General features: G+C 40.3%; 1 protein-coding gene across 1 annotated transcript in view; it reads left to right on the top strand.

Moving 5' to 3' along the window:
- Positions 1-21,226, top strand: part of AGBL1 (AGBL carboxypeptidase 1) — a gene marked incomplete at both ends in the record, with an annotated part of 284,899 nt that overhangs the window by 107,821 nt on the left and 155,852 nt on the right. The gene's annotated exons all lie outside the window — the stretch shown is intronic.

Genomic DNA, 21,226 nt, shown 5'->3' with positions numbered 1-21,226 from the left:
CTGGGTTTCCCTGCAGGCTTCTTTCCTGTACACTGAGCAGGTCTTGTCTTGCATGTTTTGGGTCAGAAGAATTCTCTTTGCCTAGAACCTTGTGTTTTATTCATTCTGTTATTAATCTTGTATGGTAAATGTAATTCTTGGATATAGCCCAGTGCGCTGTCTTGCGTGGGTCAGATGTTTGTGATTCTGTACTGTGTGTGGCCATAAGGTGTCTCATACTGCATAGAGGTACCAGACAATGTGGATCTTGATTGCTAAATGGAGATCTGTCTGTTCTGCTAAATCAGCAGGGCAAATTTCACCTGTAAGGAGATATACTTGGGAATAACTGTCTTTAATGTTTTGCATAGCCTGAGTGAGGGAAGATGAGTAAGGATCTATTAAGTCTTCAAGTTTTCATGGAAACATTTCCATATAGTGAAGCTCCCTCCTTCTCTCACCTCCTTTTCAATCTTCTCTCCCACACGTTTCCTAAGAGATACCAAGTCTTTCTGAGCTTACAAAAATGCAGATTCATTTTTGCATTCTTTATATCTGCTTTTACACCAACCCTGCCCATCCACACTAACATACATTCCTTCTCCCTTCCCAACAGATGAAAAAGTGTAAATTTGCTTCTAATATGTTAAAGTGAAATGAAATAGATCACTTCAGAGCTAGTGAAAGAGGAATTCCCCTTGAGTGATTGACAAGTGTAGTATGATATGGTAGGTTTGCACTTGACTGTTTTTGGAGTGATGGTGAGTTGTGAACTGCTTGTAAATGGTTGTAAGTCTCTGTACTGCCTCTGATGCAGGGGCAGAAAGTTGTGACCACATCCCATCTGTAGCAGAGAAGCTGTGCATTTTGACCTGGTAATAAGGTCTTGCAGGTTTCAGTAAGGACTGTGTCCTCTAGCTTGTTGGAACGGACTAATCTCAAAGCTGAAAGATGGTTTTAGACAAGCACTGTAATACATAACAAAGCATAGAGGTGCAACTTATCTTAAACTACAGTCACCCATCTGGTTTAGGTCAGGCTGTGCTGATCAGGTGTTGCAGGGGCAGAAAAAGGACCCTAAACAAGAACTTGAACTTGTTTGGCTCTAAATGAATTCATTTCTGTTGTGGGTGAGGGCTTCAGCAGAGAGCGACTTAGGTCTCTGTTCAGTCTCTGGTCTGTGACTCTGAACAGTTTTTGTGCTTCTACGCTCCCCAGGACATGAGTGTGTCATGTTAGTAGTTTGGGAAGACTATTCTGAGTAGCTCAATACTGCCCCTGAGTATTTGAAGCTTCTGCTGGCACCAAATTCTTCCTTGATCCTTCCAGACAGCAGAAGCAAAAAAAAGGAAAGGTTGTGGCTTTTTTTCCCCTTTCTATTTTTCCTTTCACTGTGCTTAATTAAAGTTTCCAGCAGATGGAGGACTGGAGGGAATGTCTGACCTTTTTTTCTCCAGCTGTCAGGAGTGAGTATAGCAGAGAAGGGGCCCTTGAGAGGGAGGATGTGGCTCTCGGTGACACGTGGATGAAGTGTTCTGTCTGAGCACACGTCATGCAGGAAGGTGTTTAGCCTTCCCTCATGCAAAGGAGCTTAAACTGTAGTTAAACCTGCCGACAAGTGAAAAAGTTTGGTAAGCCTTACATGCGGAGTAGGAGCAGGGCAGAAAAACTTGGCCATGGCTTTGTAACTGATGAGGCCTGGGGAAGGGAGAGAACCATTCTTTTATGCTCTAATTTAAATGCTTGTAGGCTTTGAAGTCTCCTGTGGCTCAGATATTCTTGTTTCTTCCCACATGCTTTTTCAGTGGACTCAGGCCCTGCTACATGAACAGAAGCATTTCTTTCTTGGGCCTTGAGGCTTACTGACAGTTTAGTGAAAATAACTGAGCACTGGAGAAAAAAAAAAATCTTTCAGGCCCTTAATGTCTATGTATGCGCATTCAGATTTCTTTAGCTATTAATGTTCTACCTTACCCAGGTTTAAGTGTCTTAGCAAAGCCTGTTGTCTTTCAAATCAAATCACTGCCAATGTTATGAGGGAACCTGTTTTCTGAGGAAACAGGTCTGTAGCCCATTCTCAACCATAACACTTCTAAGTAGTTACTTGCTACGTATTTTTTTACACCTCTAAAACACATTTCATGAAGCCACTTGTTTGTCTTGGGATTCACAGTCCCTTTTGTGGAAGGGATTGACACACTGAATGCGTCAAACATACTGTCGAGGCCAACAATTTTCTTGGTTCTCTGCTGGAAATACCTGCATGTGGTAACCTGCCATTTTATTTCTTATTATGAGACAGTGATCCCTTCTGTTTTAATGCTAGGATGATGCTCAAAGTTTTCAGGTAAAGTGACCTTTTCCATAGCAAAAGCTGCTGTAGAAGCCATCCAGAACAGTCCCATTGCCCTGACCATCCTGGCTCTGGCTTTTCCAGTATGCACGCTGATTTTTATTTATTTATTTAAATTTTATTTTTGCTTTGGATGTGCATCTTCCAGTAAATCTCTACCCTACTCTCCTTCTATCTTTTTGTCAACTGGTGTTAATCCTTCTTTAATCTTATCTCAATATCTTTATTTAAGAAAGAGTTGGACTCTTGCTGTTGGTGGTTCTTTTGAAGCTCCTCACTCTCCCTCTTCCTAACCCTTTGTGCCAGAGTGTGCTTAACGCTTCCCTGACCGTCACAGAGATGAATGTCAGTGCACCATTACAAAAGATTTCTTCCAGCAGCCCAGCTGTGCCCGTACCTCTGCTGGCTCCCTGCTGCAGGCACAGCTCAGTGGAAGAGTGCTCGTCCCAGCAGGGTATCTCGCGATTGCACTTTGGGAGCCTTGTGCAGCAACAAGACGATCAGGGCCTTGGTATTTGCTTTGGTTAATGTGATCTGAAAGTTACATGCGGAGAATGTTCCTCTATCACAGATATGACTACAGTAATGCAATTATGCTCTGACTGTGCGTGGCTGAGCTGGGAAACAGCTCTCCACTCTCCCTTTCACTTCAGTTGATGCTCTGAGAATCTGTTCCTGTCTGTCAGTGATGGAGAGAGTTGCAGCTAAATGAAGGTAGTGGTGATGTGTGTTTGTACAAGTGAGGTTGTCATCACATAACAGTGCAGATCACTACCAAATATTGAAGCTAATTTGGGTTTGTTCAAGCCAGAGAGAATTGATGATTGTGTTGCTGTGTGTGGCTGAGTGTTTTGCTCCATCCCGAACAGCAGTCAGGTGTAGAGTTTGTTAAATAATATTCAGCTGATGTGATAACTGCTATATGTTTTAAGGATAATGATAGGTACTACCTTTCATAAGCTGATCTTACACTTTGTCAGACAGTGGCTTTTGACCACTGCAGGGGATGGGATGCCTCCTCCAATAGACCTGTGGTCTGACCTAATATGATTATTTGTATGCTTTATTTTTTTCTCTTCTTCTGATATAAAGTACAAGGAAAAAATAGTTTTAATCACCAGAAATGCAAGTGTAAGTCAGTCTCAAGTGACAAACACATTAAACTACTTAGGAGAAATCGTTCTTGCAGGCTGACTCTTTTGTGTAGGTTGTTCTATAAGAATCCAAGTTTTTAAGAACGTTCTTATGAATCTCTGCCTCCATACTTGTACCCCTTTTTAAAATTAAAACAGATAAATAGGAAAGCTTTAGAAGAAATTCCAGTCTATTAAGTGGTGGAGAATCCATGAAGGAGAATAGTGGTTTCATTGGGAGACTGATATAAAATGCAGTGGGTAAATGAGAGGCTTTGTTCCTGGCTCTGCTATTGATGGACTATGTGACCTTGGTCATCTTCTCCTCCTCTTTTTGTGAGTTTTCTTCCTGTGAGAATGAGATAATGACATACAACAACCTTTGCGCAGCGTGAAGTGAAGTGAAATGTGTGTACTGGGAGCATTTACTCTTCAATCTAGATTATCTTCTGATTCAACTAGTGAAACCAGGGTCAGGCAGGGATCTTGTAAAAGCTTAATTACGGCAGCATCAAAGGAAATTTTCATAAAGAAACAGAACACTGTCGGCTGTCCGCACTGTGTCCACTTAAGTTTGTTATCACACACTTGAGCATCGAGTTGCATGTGCACCGACGCTTACCTATGCAGTCACAAGCTGCCTTGTGATGTGCTCTTGGGCTGTCTTCTCTGTGCACCTGCTGCGTACGCTCCTGTCAGTGGCTTGCACACGCAGCCATTCCTCAGCATCTGCTCCGACCTGCATACCTCCCACACACACCTGGCAGTCCCACATACACTCACAGTTGCAACACGGTAGTCAGCATTTTGTTTTTCTTTGGCTGGACTTCTTCAGACACTGCAGTTCCATATAAATATTGCTATTTATTACCCCTAAATTTAGGGTTATTAATTATGTCAGTATAACCTAATTTATATCACCATAAACAGCAATAATAAATGCTGCCAAATGCTAACACTCAATGCTTGCCAACTGTGCCTATGTTTAATGAGTGTTTTTTTTCCCCCCACTTCCCAGAAGTATTAAATTAAAAATGATTCAGCCTTGCAAGATCATTGATCAGGCAAGAGGTGGGAGCTCCTAGAGAAGTCCTTTTGTTTTAAAAAATACTTCCCATACAGACTTCCCGTGCAGTCTCTATGTATTTTGTGTATTCACAAATTCTCTCCCCCTTCACAAACCCCTAACTGCCCAGTGTCACACTTCTGAGTTTCTTGTTCCTACATTGCCAACCTCTTCCTCTTTACTCCTTTTAATGTGTCCTCTTTCTTCTCTTCTGTCTGCCCTTTTCTCGCTTTCCTTTCCCTCCTATTGAATCAAAGAAGCTTTTCAATGAAAAGAACTTGATGCTTTTTTTATAAATGAATTTGAACAAGTCAGTGGAGATTGGAGCTGGTGAGCCCCCCCCCCCCCCCTTTTTCTTTTTTTTTTTTGGTAAAGGAAGATGAATTTTTTGGAAGCTGCATGATTTTTTCAAAGCCATGGGGTAACCATAGTAGCAGTTAGGAAGAGGAAATCCTGATTTGCATTTTGGATTATAGCCATGGACTATTCTTTATCTGGTTTAAATACACCCTGTTCCCTCCTGCACCTGCCCTCCCACAGCACAGGCTGAGTAAGCTTTTCTGCTGCTCAAAGGTAAGGCAGGTGAGCTGTTGTTTTTGCTGTTTCTCTCTCCATTGATATTCACTCTACTTTAGTCAGACTGTTTATTCTATCCTGTTCAGCTTATCAGACTTTGTTCATTACCTCCTAGAATCTGAAAAAGCAGAGAAAAGCTTTACCTCTTTAACAATTACTGAAATGGAGAGATATAAATGTCCTCTGAAATCCCCTCCATAACGTGTTTCCTTTGTGTGCTCTCAGAAGTTACAAAGGGAAAATACCAGTGTTGCCACTTATTCTGTGGAACCCAGTTTGTTTTTTGAAGGATACTCTTAGGAGGAGGAGTAGAAGCGGGTTCATCTGTATACCAAAAAGCATTATTTGTATATATGACTCTTCTCCTTCTGCATTATTGCTTATTCCCCTCCATTGAGACATTGTGTTCTGAAGACAGTAAGAGGCAGAACTGGACAGGGACAGCAAAAAAAAGCTGATGGCTAGTCTTAAGGAGTTGTTTGATGATCCAGAACTGCATCCTCAAGGATTAAACTTTGAGGTGATGTCATATGAAGCCATGTAAATGTAGACATCACTCCTTTTTTCCACCTCCTTCCCTTTATTGCTTCTCTGTGGTCAGAGGATTGAAGAGGAGTTTAATTCTCAGAAGCTAGCCTTGCATAACTAAATTGTGCCATGCTCTTTGCAAACACACTCCACAGGCTCTCTCCAGACCAAATCTATGAAATGTGTTTCTGTAAGAATTGTGCAAAGATGTGGGAAGGCTGGGAAAGGAGTGTTTCTGAACTGACGTTAATTAATGCAGGGGAAGAATTATCTCTAGGAGCGAAAAGTACTCCAGGATTAGTGTGCTGCTGTTCTTTAGCAGAGAGTGTTGGACTCTGTCCCCCATGTTGTATTCTGAAGCCTTGAATCTAAATGAGCACCACTGTGCCATCAGCTAAATGCACGCAGAAGGCAAGGTATACTTAGATAAAAAAAAATATTTTGGCATAAGATGCAATCCTTACTCATTCAGAACGTCTGTGCTCTGAGCTGCATGTTGTAAGGTGGCGTATTTGCATGCACTGACTCAGACCTCAGAGGGGATGAAAATGCCAGGTTGGGGAAATGTCTGTCCTGGCTTGGTATGTGGCTCTGGGAAGCGTTTATGAACTGTGGGTGAAAGTTCTGTGTACAGAGTGAATGCTTCTCAGCTAATTGCTGCTCTGTTACCTCAAGCATTGCCTCAGTTGCCCTACATTAATAAAGAGAGCAGGGATCCTGTTCCAGTGGTGAAGCAGAGCTGGTGAATGAGCACTGTGGTCTTCTCAGCAGGCCATCCTGAATATTTTTGGATGCTTGTCTGCCACCTTCATTTCTTCCAGTGAAATGGAGCTCAGAGACTACTTTCACCTCTTTAAGGCAAGCAGCCTTATGTCTTCTGACAAGCTCAGAAAGTCCCCCTTAGATGAGGCCTGTGATTTGTGAGTTTAGGGTATGTGAACCTGGCTGGTATGTGAGCAACAGAAGATGAAATATGGGCTACAGTGTTCCTCTCCTCTTGTCTCAGCAAACCTTTCCTTGGTGGACTCAGAAGTGGGGTCTTGTCCTCCACCATACAGTTCCCTGAGTACATCTCTGTACTGGGAGGTGACCTATTTCAAACCAAGCTCTTTGCCCTGTGCCGTGGTGGCAGCCTATCCTTGGCTCTGCTGAGGCGCACATCCTTCAGCAGACAGATGTGCCCCAGGACTCCCTCCTGACAGCGCTTCCAGTGCAGGATTGTTTATTCCTTCCTTTATCAGCCAGAGCTGCTGGGCCCCCTGAGTTATTAGATCTATTCGCTCATTGTCAGTGTTTCCTCCTTCGTAAATATGTCCCCATACGTCTCTGCTCCTGAGGAATATGCTTTCTCTTCTATTTACTGCTTTTCCCAGGCCCCCACCTCCTCATTGCTTCCTCCACCCAGTGGCCCAATAACAACTGAGGAGATAAATAAGCTACATAACTCTTCCCAGCTATTGTTTTTGTTGTTGTTGCCCTGCATAGTAATATATATAATAACAAGGAAACAAATCTTATTACTAAAGTAATTACAATAAATAAAAAGCTGAGAAGGGAGATGAAGGAAGGGTCTGTCGGGGGAGAGATTGCAGCAGGATTTTTTAAAATTTAATTTACTCGAGATGTTCTCTGCCACTTTATTGATACCCTGCTGAGGGGGGCTGTGACTAATTAGCAGCCAGCTGTTGTTCTAACACACCCTCACCTAATTTATTGTGTGGCTGAGTCTCTAAAACAGGAACCTGTCTGCTATTGTTGTCTATGGGACTCAGCACCAGTCTCAAGTCAGTGGTTGGCATTATTGCTTGGTGCTTCTGTTTCCTGGAAGCTCACTAGCTGAAATTTTGGGTGCTTTGCAGCCATTTCTTTTATTTTCTAGCACATCCCGTGAGCTTCCAGAAGTCTGGGGAGGAGAATACACTCAATCTGTTGAATATCAGCTTGTCCCAGCGTCCAGCCTAATAAAACCAACACAACTGCTTGTTTTTGATAGACTTCCCAGAGAGTTGCATCGCTGTTTGTATGCCTTGGGAGAGAACAGCAACAACAACAAAGACCTGGTAATAGGTCTGGCATGGGCAGGGCATCTTACAAAGTGATGTACCATGCTTGTCAGTGCAACAGAGAAAACAGTACCATCTGTCTTCTAAATGGTCACAAAAACTAATTAGTTAATGCTTGTATTAAGGACTGGAAGGATCAAATGCATTGTCTTGTGTTTCATTAGGCCTCCGGTTGCAAAAGCATGTGTGGTGTTTGCTCTGAAACAGCAAAGGTACCTCATGAGCTGAGTACATCTCCCCTGGCTCTTTCATACACAATTTATGCTGATGATTCAAGGTCACCTGGGAATTTCACTGCAAAAATCACTTGATGTGGGCTCAGTGATATTAATGTCTTGGACTAAACAATTCAGCTTTGAGCCTTGAAAATTATTTCATTTTAGATGGGTACTACCTTGTATTTTCAAGTTAGCATGAATATTAGATATGAACACGATGTTCCGTGGGCTCAGAAAGGAATTATTTTTGTTCTGCATTCGTGTCTATTCTCCTGACTGACAACAGGAGTTCATAATCAGATATGTGCACTCCTTTGACATTTCTAGGAGCCAGGAGACTGGTGTACAGAGCTAGCTTTTAGTATATTTAATGAGTTGATTGAATTATATTATTATTCTTATTAGTTTGATTGTGTACAAATATCTCCTTTGTTTGTTATTATGTTTATTTAAGCCCCCTTTCTGATATATTATTCCCATACAAATTGTGCCTGTGCTGGGCTCTGTGCAGACAAGCAAGGAGCAGCTGGTCCCCGGTTAGGAACTGATGCATTAGTGGCACAGTCTATAGTATTGATGAGAATGAAAAGGATGCTGGGGTGCTGGCTGATGGATCTTTTCTGGAGTCTGATCCATTTTCTCAGCTGTGGCCACTTGATGCACTCCTTCACTGTTACATCCTGGGACGGGGAAAGTATCTCACCACCACGACTTCTGCAGCCATCCAATGAAACTTTATGAGGCTCAGTGTCTTCAACGCAGGAACAGAAGAATTGTATTAAATCACAGGAGTCTCTTTACAACCTCTTGCACTTTGCAGGAGATACCTGCAAACCTCAGTGCAGCTGGCCCCATGGTAAACAAATAGTGAAAACACTGATGGTTACCGTTAACCTTGGATTTTGCATCTGATTCCTGGTTGTGGTAGGAATGGAGTACTGATATAAAGGTTGAATATATTGGACAGGAGCTAACATCATGAGCAGAGAGGCTGTTTTGATCATCCTTCTCCAGATCAAGTCTTCTTACCCAAGCTAATGCCTTTTGGAGGCTACAGATTCAGTGTTGGGGTTGTAATTCATGGGATGGGAAAAGTCCACAAAATGAAATTGTAAAAACTTCACTTTTATAGATGCAATGAAGAATGTCCAATACTTTACTGCAATATCCACACTACCTGGAAAGCTGAAATTGCCTGGGAATGAAGGTTATTGTCTCTTGTAATATACCTTCATATATTACACTGTGTAATAAATCGGGCAGTATTTCTTTTGCCTTGCAAACTGGACATCCCTGGAGTTCCAGGTGACATTTCAAATTTTATATGACCATTCAGTTCCTTTTAAGTATTAGAACACTTTTGTGTGTGTGATATATGCACAGAAATTCATTTTAAAAGCATATGAATAAAAAAATCTGGAGTTCAGTTATGCAAGTGTAGAGCTGCTTTTCCATGTGTTTGCCTTTAAAAACTCTGTGCTGGCTTAGCTCTGTGTTTTGGCTACTATTGTTCTTTAACATCTGTATTTCTGTGTTTCTCTTCCGCTTTTCCCTGCCTTCTTTGTTTCATTTGAATAACAGATTCCAATAAAAGCTGGCAAAGTGCTACGATAGGGGAGCAGATATATAACAGCCTTGGGTTGAAGAAATGGACTGGTGATTGAAAATGGTGTTTTTAGAAATGGGACGAAGAGGCATATCAACAAAAATAAGCTTCATTTGGAAACCTGTACTTTTAAAATTGCTTGTGCAAAAATGCACCTACAGAGGACCAGCTGGGGTTGAATTGTTCACCTGTGCACATGGTTCATATGATTGCACACACAATTGGGGTAATTACATGGGCAAATTTTGCTCCAGTAATTTGAGCAAATTGCCACCTTAATTTATAAATCCACCTGAATGTCCCAGAGAGGCAGCAGGAAAATGAAAAACAGAAAATTGAGTCAGTGCTGGAATGGCAAGGAGTGGGAAATCAAAACCTTTTCTGCAACATAAGAGACAACACTGCTGGGAGTCAGGAAAAAAAGTTGACCACACTTTTAATGATGTAAAGCAGCTCTGGGTCTTGATGGGGTAGAAAACCAAAGAGCTTTTGAAGTCATACAGCCCAGATTTGAACTGGGGGTGGGGTGGGGGAGAAGTTAGATAGGCAAGGAAGAGGGCTTCTGTAATGGTGCACCTTGAGTCTGTACTTACTGCAAAACTTTGAGGTTAGTATTTGAACAGAGCTTAGCTGAATGATATTGTAACCATGACAGGAACCCTTGGAACCCTACAATGATGTTTTGTTGCATGGGAATAGTGATTATTTATACAGTGAGATTCAGTAGAAATTATGCTCTGTTCAGAACTGTTTAGAGCTGAGCAACTTTTCCCTGACCTTTTAGAACTGGAATTTTACAAGTGGTTGAGTCTAACCATCGTATATAAGATGGTTAAATATTCTGTTACATTCTATGGGACTCTTCCATGTCTTCTGTCTGAAATAGCAGTATACAGTGAAGAAGTGGCACTGAACAACATAGTCTAGATCTTAAACCACTTTTCGGATTGCTTTCATTTGTCTGTAACAAATGATAAGTACTTAAAGTATAATTATTATAATAGTTTGAGACCGATTATTCCACTGCATATGTATTGTACACTGAAAATAGGCAAAGTGATTTATTTCTAAATATGTATACATAACAATCCATAATCAGGTCAGTACCTTCATGCAATGCTAGTTTTGATTGTTTTATTTCCTCTGCCTTTTTTTTCTTAACGTTCTCCTTCTACTCCTGTAGAGTTACTAGGCAATAACAACATTGTGAATGCAAGGATTCTTTCTATGTGAATCTATTGACATCTCTGGTAGTACATTTTTGTCCCCTATGTTCCCTCATTTTTCACCCCAACATGTTCAGCTTCAGCTTTTGATGGAGAAGGAAGTACCATTTCTCCCAGGGGACAGCTGCTCAGATTGAGCAGTGCCTAAAGCAGAAATTCAATTCCCAGTTCTAGCTCTGGTCCATGGTGTCTTTTACCAGTAGGCAACAATGATAACACTAATGAAAACATGCTTGTTGAGGAACATTTCCCATATTCATTGTATGTTAGCTAGCAAAATATCATTAGGGGGAAAGAAAAAAAAAAAAAACACACAAAACAGACAAAGATTAAAAAAGTGGCAATTTTTCTGTCTTCTCAAAAATGGTTATGACATAAGAGGATGTAAAGTGCAGAGTAGCTGAACAATCATAAACTATTTTAATACCATTTAGAAATGATAAGAAGCAGGAAAAGAGGCTTAGGTATTAATGCAGTTTATTGCACTAATCAGTCACTTCTACAGAGCATGATCATGGTTTTAAATCCTTGCTCCAGTGACATGAAGAAATTTGGTGGTCTGTCATCCAATTCTCTAATAGATGTTTGTCTATATCATAGAAATCTCTAGTGCCATATTTGAGCTAGCGGTGAATTCTATGCTCTGATGGATATAATGCCAGGCAAGGCAGGCCTGGATTATAAGTGTGATGGCAGAGATGTAAAGCAAGGCCTGAAATTGAAGTAGAAAGAGCTAAAGGAGATTAAGTGATGTTCTACTTGAATATTTTTAGGAATTTTTTAATAACATCTTTGGGTTTAGGCTGAGATCTCTGGGAAGTCAATATGGGAAAGACAGGTCATACTTTGTGGGTTAAACCATTTCCATGGAGTAGCCAAACTTACTACTTGTTGATCTGTCTAGTGTTTCACTATAAACATGAATTAGGGTTGAATGTGAAAAGGCAATGGAAGAATAGCTGTTTTCCCTCCTCCACAACATGCATATTACGTGAAGAAAGCTGGCTTTGGAATAGATGTGTGGGGAACGTGCTGTGTGGTTGCGTGCACATGCTACTTTTCAAGTGGAGAAGAGCACTGAAGAGCTGAGCACTTTAGGTTGCAGTAATTTCTGTCTCTTTCCCTGACATGCAGGTGAGGGCACCCTTGAACTATGCTACTTCTCCGTCTATCTTTAGACAGATTTGAACAGTATGTAATCTCATCGAGCACACAGTCTGCTCAGAATCAGCGTCCATATCAATGGCTTTGCGCTTCCAGACTCATAATGCTAATACAGCTGGGAATGTAAAGAAAAAGGAGAATATTAAGAGAGATCCTCTGTTGCTGTAAGCTGCAGAAATAATCTGAATCAAGTATATCTTTCCATTACATGGTTTCTTACCAAAGCAAAAGCCCAGCTCACTGCTGCTCTTTGCCGGTGTTCATACTTTTCCCTTTTTTGGCAGGTATGTGTCAGTTATGGCTGTGTATGTACTGATGATGACAATGTATTTGTTATAATTTTTTCTTGTCCTAAAGGGTCACAAAGCACCATAGCAAAGCTGTACCTACTTTAATGTGAGGCTCTGCCTAGTGTACCACCTTTGGACTGGGACAAGGCGGCTCTTTATAACCTCTGAACCTATGCTGGAGGTTGTTGGTTTAAAGCCATTGGGCAGAAGCTGCAGCAACTAGGTTTGCAGCAGATGTTGTGAACTACAGAGTGACTTGAAAATTAAATCACTTAGTTGCAATCAAACCGCTTCTGTTTTGTGTGCGTGTGTTTTTCCCCAAGCATTTTATCCATCCTTAAGAAACACACACGGCAGCTCCGAAACCATAATTTTGCTTGCACAGTCTCAAATGAAATATGTGGTCCCTAAACAGCATGTATCCAGCAAGCACTAATTCTCCACAAACTAGCTTGTGGTGCACGTATGATTTTTTTCATTGCTAATTCTTGCTTTAACCTGATGTGAACCTAAAAAAGGAGTTTGTTTTGGGGTTTGCCAAGAACAGCATTCTATGTGTGTAAGTGCATATATAGTCATGGTAATCGAGGCCATTTGATCCAGATTGTCACTATTGAAAGGATGCAGTTGTGCTTGAAAAATACATATGCGTTTGCATACACAATTACTCAAGTTGGAGTTTAGGCATTTAAACAGCCATTTGTGCTCTCATTTTTGATTATTATGCCCATCCTATGGGAATGGGTTTATGCAGATTAGGCACACAAATATGTGTGTGTTTTGAGGTGTGTGATGCTGAAAACATGTTGCTTTACTTGGACATAAACTTGGACTGATTTTTCTTTTTTTCTTGCTGTGAAATATCTGTTCTAATCTGAAGAATGTGAACTGTGGTGGCTGAACAGCAGTGCTTCAGCAGTATGTTTTCCTTTTCCAAATGGCTAACTCTTGTAATTGTTTCTGTAATGTAAGCTAATATTTCCAGCTAACAGTTATTTAGGGTGCTGTCATGACAAGTTGTAATTCAACCCTGTTGCCTAGTGGTCCAAGTAATGACCAAGGCTTGCCCCTAGCTCAATTATCATTCTTTTGTTTCTTTCCCTTCATACACACAAACAAGTCTGTCTTTATGCCAAACTCTAAAATACACAGGAAAGCAGAAGTGATATTTTTGATTCAGAACTCCATCCTAGCAGCTTCAGGGAGAGAACTGCTTATAGGGTTATGAAGGTCTTTGAAGGGCTTGTTAGTGCTCATGAGGCCCTGCTCCATCACACCTTTGATATCTCTACATGAAGCATCTACTGTGAGTACGTAACATTGAGGATGAAGAGGTATGATCTGATCTGTGACTAGAAGACGATTTGGCTGGATGCTAAGTTGCTGCCCCAAAACCTTAAGTATTCTGAAATTTTGAACCTTTGAGTCACCCAACTTATGACCCAGCTTACGGAAATAACACCTGTAAATAATATAATGTTTAATGTATCTTCTGTGTTTCTCCTTTAAGAAAGAGTAGGCATCAAGGAAGGAGAGTAGTTATGTGAATGTCACAAAGATATGGAGTTTTGTCAGTAAAATCTTTGCTGAGGAAGAAATTAATTTTTACTTCCCTCACATTAATAATCCTATTAAGGGTTAGCATAATAAAGTTTTATTGACTAATTTCCAAGCTGTAATTTGCCAGTGATTCTTTTGAAAATTTTTTAATGAAATGGAAATATACATAGACTGCATAACAATGACCTAATGAAGTGGCAAATCATATTTTTAAAATCACTTGTGATCCAAAACGGCATCTTAATTCTTGGAATTTAACACCATTCACACTGAGGGAATCTGTGAATCATTCAAAGTAATATGGAACATTTTCTAATTTGGGAAATGCTAGCAAGGACAAAATGAGTCTATGAAATGGTTCGTATAAGCTTGGGGCAGCTTTGTAAACTGCTGAAGGAACATGAAACAAGATTATAACCTTGACTTTCTAAAGGGTGATTCATGGACACACAGGGTATGACAATTTGTCTGGTTAGATGTGGGATCTCTGCTCCATCGTGGGTGCTTCAAGGACTAAAAAGTTGTTTCTGGGCTCATGGAGAGTCAGAGATGCCCAGGTGGTGCTTGGGCTGCTCTGCACAGACAGCTCTGAGCAGAGCAGGATGGGGTTTGTAAGAAGCTGAGAAAAAAAGGTCTGAAAGCAAGCCCTAGTCTTGTTGAATGAATGTCTTGGAGACTAGAACTGTGGAGAGTCATGCCTTGGCTATTTCACACTGGAGGGGGAAGGTAATTTAGGGGATAATAAGCAGAGAGAGAGGTGCAAGTGCTACAGACAGCTGCTGTTTGTGCTCAGGCAGTCCAAACGATATAATCAATGAAAGTGGCCAGCACGGTCAGGCTACATTCCAAGTCTAATGGCAAAAGAGCCTGGACGGATCATGGTTTGATTATCATCCATGCTAACACTTGAGAGACAGCACAGGGACTGGTAAGTTTGTGTTAGTATAACAGAGAGGCCCAAGCAGTGGCTCCAGTCTCTAGCTTGTGTTTCCAAGTGTCACCTGGGAACTGACGTGCTGAAATTTTGCATTAAGGAGTGATTTCTGATTACTTTAGCTAGCCCATAGCAGGACCTACCGGATAATCTCAAGAGGCTTTCCTGGGAGCCTCAACTCCATTTTGTACCTTTGAAGAGGTTGAAGAGATGTTGTATACTTCCATTAAGCAGCTGAATTCAGGAGCTTATCTGCATTCCTTTAAGCTCCCTAGTTTCACATCAGCACATTAAGGAATCTTTTTCCCAGACTGGGAAGGAGAAGGGACTTTTTTAGGTCTGCCAGTAATTGTCTTATACCTAGTGCTCATAGACTGTCTTTTCTTTCTCCACTTCAAAATGTCACATTGGATTCCTGATGGAATTGGAGATTATCTTCCTCTTTTCTGCTAGACCTGACATTTTTCTGGTTTTCTTCTACACTGAAGACTTAATTTCTTACATGTGAGACAGGGTGAAAATTAAACAAACAAGCTGGCAGATAGACAGAATGGTTCTTCATGTCTGGAAAGCTGCAATGAGCTGTGACTTAAGAATTACAGTGCTTCATATTCAAACATTTCTTTTTGATGCATTGGGGTGGCATAGGAGCTGACAGTGACATATGGAGAAGGCCCTGTTAGCAGGATTGAGGCTGTTATGTGATAAATGACATGGTATGTCAAAGGACTTCTGTTATCCATCATGCTGGCTTCCTCTGAACAGAGTCTCACTCAAAAGAGAAGTAGCTACACAAACAGCTGGGGGATGCTGTAAATAGGGTCAGTGTTATGCTCCAGAGAAAATAAAGCTGGAAACTGCATGTGTGCATGAGAATTAATAACCCTGGACTTTTGAGTTTAGAATTTTAAAGTTAAATTTCATTTAAATGTCTGTGGTATCTCAGTTCTACGTTTGTGTCAGGAATGTCAAGAGCACTACCTTCGAAAGAACAGTTTTCAGCATTGAATAGCTAAGCTTTCTCTAAAGAAAGGCTGTTTAGTATCAAGTTCAGGATTGATGGCATGGTTCTGACCACTAATATACACCCAGACTTTCCAACTTCCTCCTTTTCATCTCTGTTGACTACTTTGAGTCTGAAAGGTTGTAGAGTGAAACTCACGATTACACTTACCTATGGGAGAGACATAGATACTGTTGCTTTTACAAATACAGGGGATAGAAAATATTCTGAAGTGAAGGAACAGGGCTTTGACTCTCAAGACTTGATACAACAATGTCCTCTGTAAGACACTTTCTACAACTGTTGATCATTCAAGTTGAGAAGAATCAGGGCAGACTTTCACAGCTCTGTACCTTCCACTGTTGGAAAGTTTGTCAGCTTTCAATCTCAGGTTTCTTCTCTCTCGTCAACTTTAATCCAACAATACCTCCTTATTTCTTTTCATTTCAGAATTATGCATAAACCAGTGGCTGTACAAGAGGGGCAAGGGATGTGTGGCTCAGCAGAGACACGTGTCCTGTTCAGCCTCCTCTAGTTCATCTCTTTTCTGCATCAGCCATAATAGCTGTATTTTTCCCACATGATTAATGGACCCTCGATAGCTATGTAGTCTATAAACCTAGACAAGACAAGTAGTCTGTCTCTTTTGATCCCTGAACTCCTAAAAGCCTGATTCTGACTCCGCTTAAGTGGTGTTTATGTGCCCACATGCACAGTAGTAATTGGTGCAGAATATCAAATGTCACTATTTGACATTTCATTCATAACAGTAGTATTTAAAGTAAAGGCTTTAACTTGATGATTCATCAGGAGCCAGTGTCAAATCATCTGGGATGGTCCCCATTTTAAAAGTTTCAATCAACAAATGGATTACTCTAGAGATAATTTAATCAGAGGCCATCAGTGAACTGGCTTTAAAAAAAAAAATCCTTCAAGTTTATTACCACAGCCTTATTGCACATGAGACTGGAGCTTGTTAGGGAGCACAGTCTCGGTAGAAGAGTTGCTACAACTTCTGTAGCCCCTCTAACAAACCCATTTTTGGGAGGATGGAGTTGTAACTCCCTCAGATGAATCTGTCCTATAGTAAAATACAGGACTTAAGCTTCTGTGGCTGTTGAGCTGACAGCTCCTGTCCAGAACAAAATTTTCTAAACACAAACCAGCCTAAATACATAGATGACTGCCCCCTCCAATTGCTGTGCTCCACTTTATTTGACAGTACAGCTTTTCCTTCACAAACTCTTCATGTGATGAGACACTTATTTCAGCTGTTGACCCCTATCAATGACCCCTCACTGGGAGATCAGGTGTAGAGAACCAGGCTATTATCTGCCTTCCACTCACACATTTCTAATCAAAGCAGCCAATTTTGCTAACGCCTACAGCTGAAGTCACAGTGAGTGAGACCTGGCTGAGTACAGAGAAAAGAAGTGCTTGGAATGGTGGAGACAGGGGTAAGAAATCCTAAGGGTAAGGCTAAAAAAAAAAGTCAAGCTGGGAGAAAAGATGAACAAGCAAAGCAGGGAGAAATTTCAAATTCTAGTTTCATATTTAATGTAAGAATTCACGAAGATTAGCCGAGTGAGGTAGAGAATCTCCATACTGTCCACATATCTCTCCATGTTTTCTTACTCTGTGCAATGTTGGTAAAATATTTTGCATTATATTGTATTTTCAGCCTGTATGCTTAAGAAAAAATAGGTTAAAAAATAAATAAAATCCAAAGCTGCTCTAACAGGAAGATATCTCTTCATCTGTTATAGAGGTTGATGTTTAGTCCAGTTACATCTGTTGAGCTTTTCTGACCTAGGTTTTGAATTCTTATAAGTCTCAGAGAACATTCAAAGTTATGAGCCTCTATGCGTTCTGGGTTCCAGAAGAAAAGGTGGACAATGTGGCACTGTCTGCTTGGTCTTTGAAAGTTATCGTCCAGGCTCTTGGCTATCCCTCTTTATGGTCATTACTGCAACCAGATAAAATCTTGTTAAAATTATCCTTGGTGATATGTCAACCATTAATGTTTCCTGCCTTGGAGCATTAATTTCAGATGATAAGCACCGTGCTTACTTTCCAACGTGATATAGAGGTGTCATTGCTTGTCATGTTTGAATGTTTTAACTGCATTTCAATAATAGGCAAATGATACCAGTATTTTGTAAGCTGGTGGAGCAGGTTGTCAGTAGTTTACAGTCACAAACGATTGATTGGCATCTGAGGCTGGGTACTGATACGTTGCCTTTATCTGCCATGGTCTTTGATTTTCAGTTTTTTTCTGGTTTAAAGGTCCTGTAGTCTATAATTACTTTTTTGGGGCTGATAACATTGTATTGTTAGCCACAATTTGAGAACAGCTGTTGTCTTCAGTTCCTGTATGTTTCACTGTCTGGATTATAATTATAGTCCATAAATTGTGTTAGGATTCTTGGTAGCAAGAAGTAGGCTGAAAATTAGATTCTTTTCGGTATTTGTGTCGCTTTGCAGAAGACAGGGAAGGAAGAGGAATATTGCGAAAGGCCAAGTGTGTGCAGTTTTTCTCATCTTTCTTGGTTTTTGATGTGAGCAAGAGTTTGTCTGGCATATTTTTTAGGATTGCAATCAGATGTTCACCTGTTGCTACTTGGATTTATAGCATGAACTTTCAGCCAGAACCACCACACTGCAACAGCTTCTTAGCAATAGGAGAGTGATATGAGCATCTTTTCCAGTGAATGACCTGATTCTTTATTTGTAACTCTGCAGTAGAGCTAATGGAAGATGCTCTAAGCAAAGTCCTGGGTCTCTGGGTATAAACAAAACAACGCTTCGTCCCTGAGGACCAAGCTGTTGGTTTTTCTTATGCTTTATGCCTTTTCAGTTATGTGAATAGAAATGTAAATATTTACCTTATCTTGGATTGTTTTTCTTCACTATCCCAGCATACAGTGTGTGTGTGTATGTATATATGTGTGTGTGTGTATATATATTTTTTTTTTCTAGCTGTACCCCAGTAGGGAGTTAAATCCTAATTTCTTTTCGGTTCAGAATCTATTCTACTCTTGCACTTTATTTCTTGGAGAAAGTCTTTTCCCTCCACATGCAGTTCTACTTGTGTCTTTTGTCTGCTGCTCTCCCACTCTTTTGTTTGTTTAATTTTGTTTTGCTTTGTTAATTCATTGAGATTATATAAAATTCCTATTTAATGTGATGTGGACCAAGGAACATGGAAGCTCTGAGGTTCTGTTTTCCATTAGTGGTAGATACCATTCAGAGCTCTCTTTACTGTTGTTTTGTGTTAGTAGTAAGGCTATCTGAAGATGGTTGATTTTTGTCAGATAGGTTCGAAGAACATCATCACAAAATGCTGTAATTTAGCAGGTTAAGTTCCCACACAGCAGATAGGAAAACTTATGAGTTTGTCTAGTTGCCCTCAGATGATTACATGGATTTGCTATGCAAGATCTAGGTTTTTTTTTTTTTTTTTTTTTTTTTAGGGTTTCAGGAGATGTAGTGTTTGGAAAAGATGTCCCCGTAGGGTCAGCTATGTTTAGTGCACCATCATCTGACTTGCAGCATGCCTAGTTTCTCTTTCTGGTCCTTTTCTGTGTCAATATGCCTCAATATTGACCTGTGGTCACAGTTTTGCCCCTATGGAATCAATCCACTCTGTCATCTGAGGGAGCTCTGGCCTACCCTAGTTCTCTTGCATTTGTAAAATGATTCATTTCTGCCTATTCAACACAATTGGCTATATCATGTTCCTTAAGTAGCTTTGCTCCCCACTGGCCTATTCTATTATAATATTTTCCCTATTACTTACGTAGAAATGTTTTATATTAAATAATAGAGAGTTTTAAATGGTCTCATTATTAGCATTCAGAAGTCTTTAGTGTAGCTTAAGCTCTCCTCAGACCTGGTGCAAGCTAAAATCCCATTAAAAAGATTCCTGGGTTTATATCTTCCAAACCATAACTTTCATTTCTATGGCAATTTCCCTTCATCACCAAGAAAAAAACAAGCAGTGTTTGTAGATTCTCAGGCTAATAATTCAATGATTACGATATTAATGATATGTTGTGCAAAACAGGTGGTGGTGTGGGGGGAAGATATAGAAGAGAAGAACAACTATCAATCTTGAAAATGGCAGCAGATTTCTTTGTTTCTCCTCCTTGAAACTCATTTGGCTAAGTGAAGTGGGATTGGGTTTGATCACTTGTTTTAAAAATCGTGTTAGTAATAATCCATTTATCTGCGGGATATGTGGAAAGGCCTCTGAATCCCATGACTTACTGTAAACATCTCTGGGGTTTCACTCTCAGCGTCTGCAATTGATGCCACTCATCCCAAATAGGTAAAAATGTACCTCAGCAGGGTAGGAAAAGAACTTGAAGTCATCTAAAAGCCACATTGTGGTTTTTATTTAGATAAAATTAACCAGCATATGCTTTTTTTAGTTGTGCGTTATGAATAAAACATTTGTCTGTGTGGAGCTGATTGTAACAATAATGTTCCTGTTGCTTCCAGTAGGGATTTGGGAAGGGATTTGCTTTTATATACTGTCATACCTGGGGGCTAAGAAGATGTATGTCCAGCCAGGAAGATAAGTTGTTCCCATATATTATTTCTGGATTTTTTGGAATATTCAGCAACAGGGTACATTTGAGAGGAAGATGATCATATTTATGTAGCATGATGTATGGCATATCTGTGGTACATCCAGTTATATGAAGGTTATTGTTGGATCAGTCCCCTAAAGATAAGGGTACTCTTTTCTTTTTTGAGCAGTTTTTTCACCAATTGTAAGCATTTCATTGCTGCAAATTTGAAGTGTACTGACAGTATTTATAGTTGATGGAAAGAAGACATCTTTTCCTTCATATCTTACAAAGTAATAGAAATCAAAAGGAAGCTAGAAAAGCACAATGTAGAGTTGACAGGTAACACGCAGAAAGCCTGCTCCAACAGGACAAAGCTTGACATTTGTCACCATCATATTCAACAGGTCACACTGAGCGACAACACTGAGCTCTGAACATGCCATTATGATGGCTATGGGTGGCAAGGAAAAGACTTTTTTGATCTGTTTGAGATTATCTTCTGTCTGGGAACAGAAGGAATAAGAAGCTTTATGACTTGGATCTAAATAATTTGTTCCTCTTACTACTACAAATTACTTCTTTTAATGTACAGCATGATGCACCAAGTGATAACGTATATTTTTGGCAGATTATGAGCCTACGAGTGTCGTGGAAGTGAATATACTGCTGGTTATTCATACAAAATAGTAAAACAATCATTTGGTGAACCTTCTTGGTTCTTCTGTTTTAGGAAATCATAAATCTAGATGGCCTTTTGCAAAGCAATGTTTGAAGCATCTCTACAGCCTTTAGATTTAAAGGGCAAGTTAGTCAACAGAGGGACCTTGGCTTAAGGTTGGATTCTTCTTTCCTATACTCTACTATAGACTCACAATTGCTCTGCTGAAGTAAATGAAATTACTTTGCGGGCTGACTGTCTAGCTGGAAGCATAACTCACTTGTGATGTGTA

The sequence above is a fragment of the Netta rufina genome (genome assembly GCF_964035555.1).
Source record: "Netta rufina genome assembly, chromosome: 11".
Taxonomy (NCBI): domain Eukaryota; kingdom Metazoa; phylum Chordata; class Aves; order Anseriformes; family Anatidae; genus Netta; species Netta rufina.
This window is presented reverse-complemented; position numbering and strand designations above follow the sequence as displayed.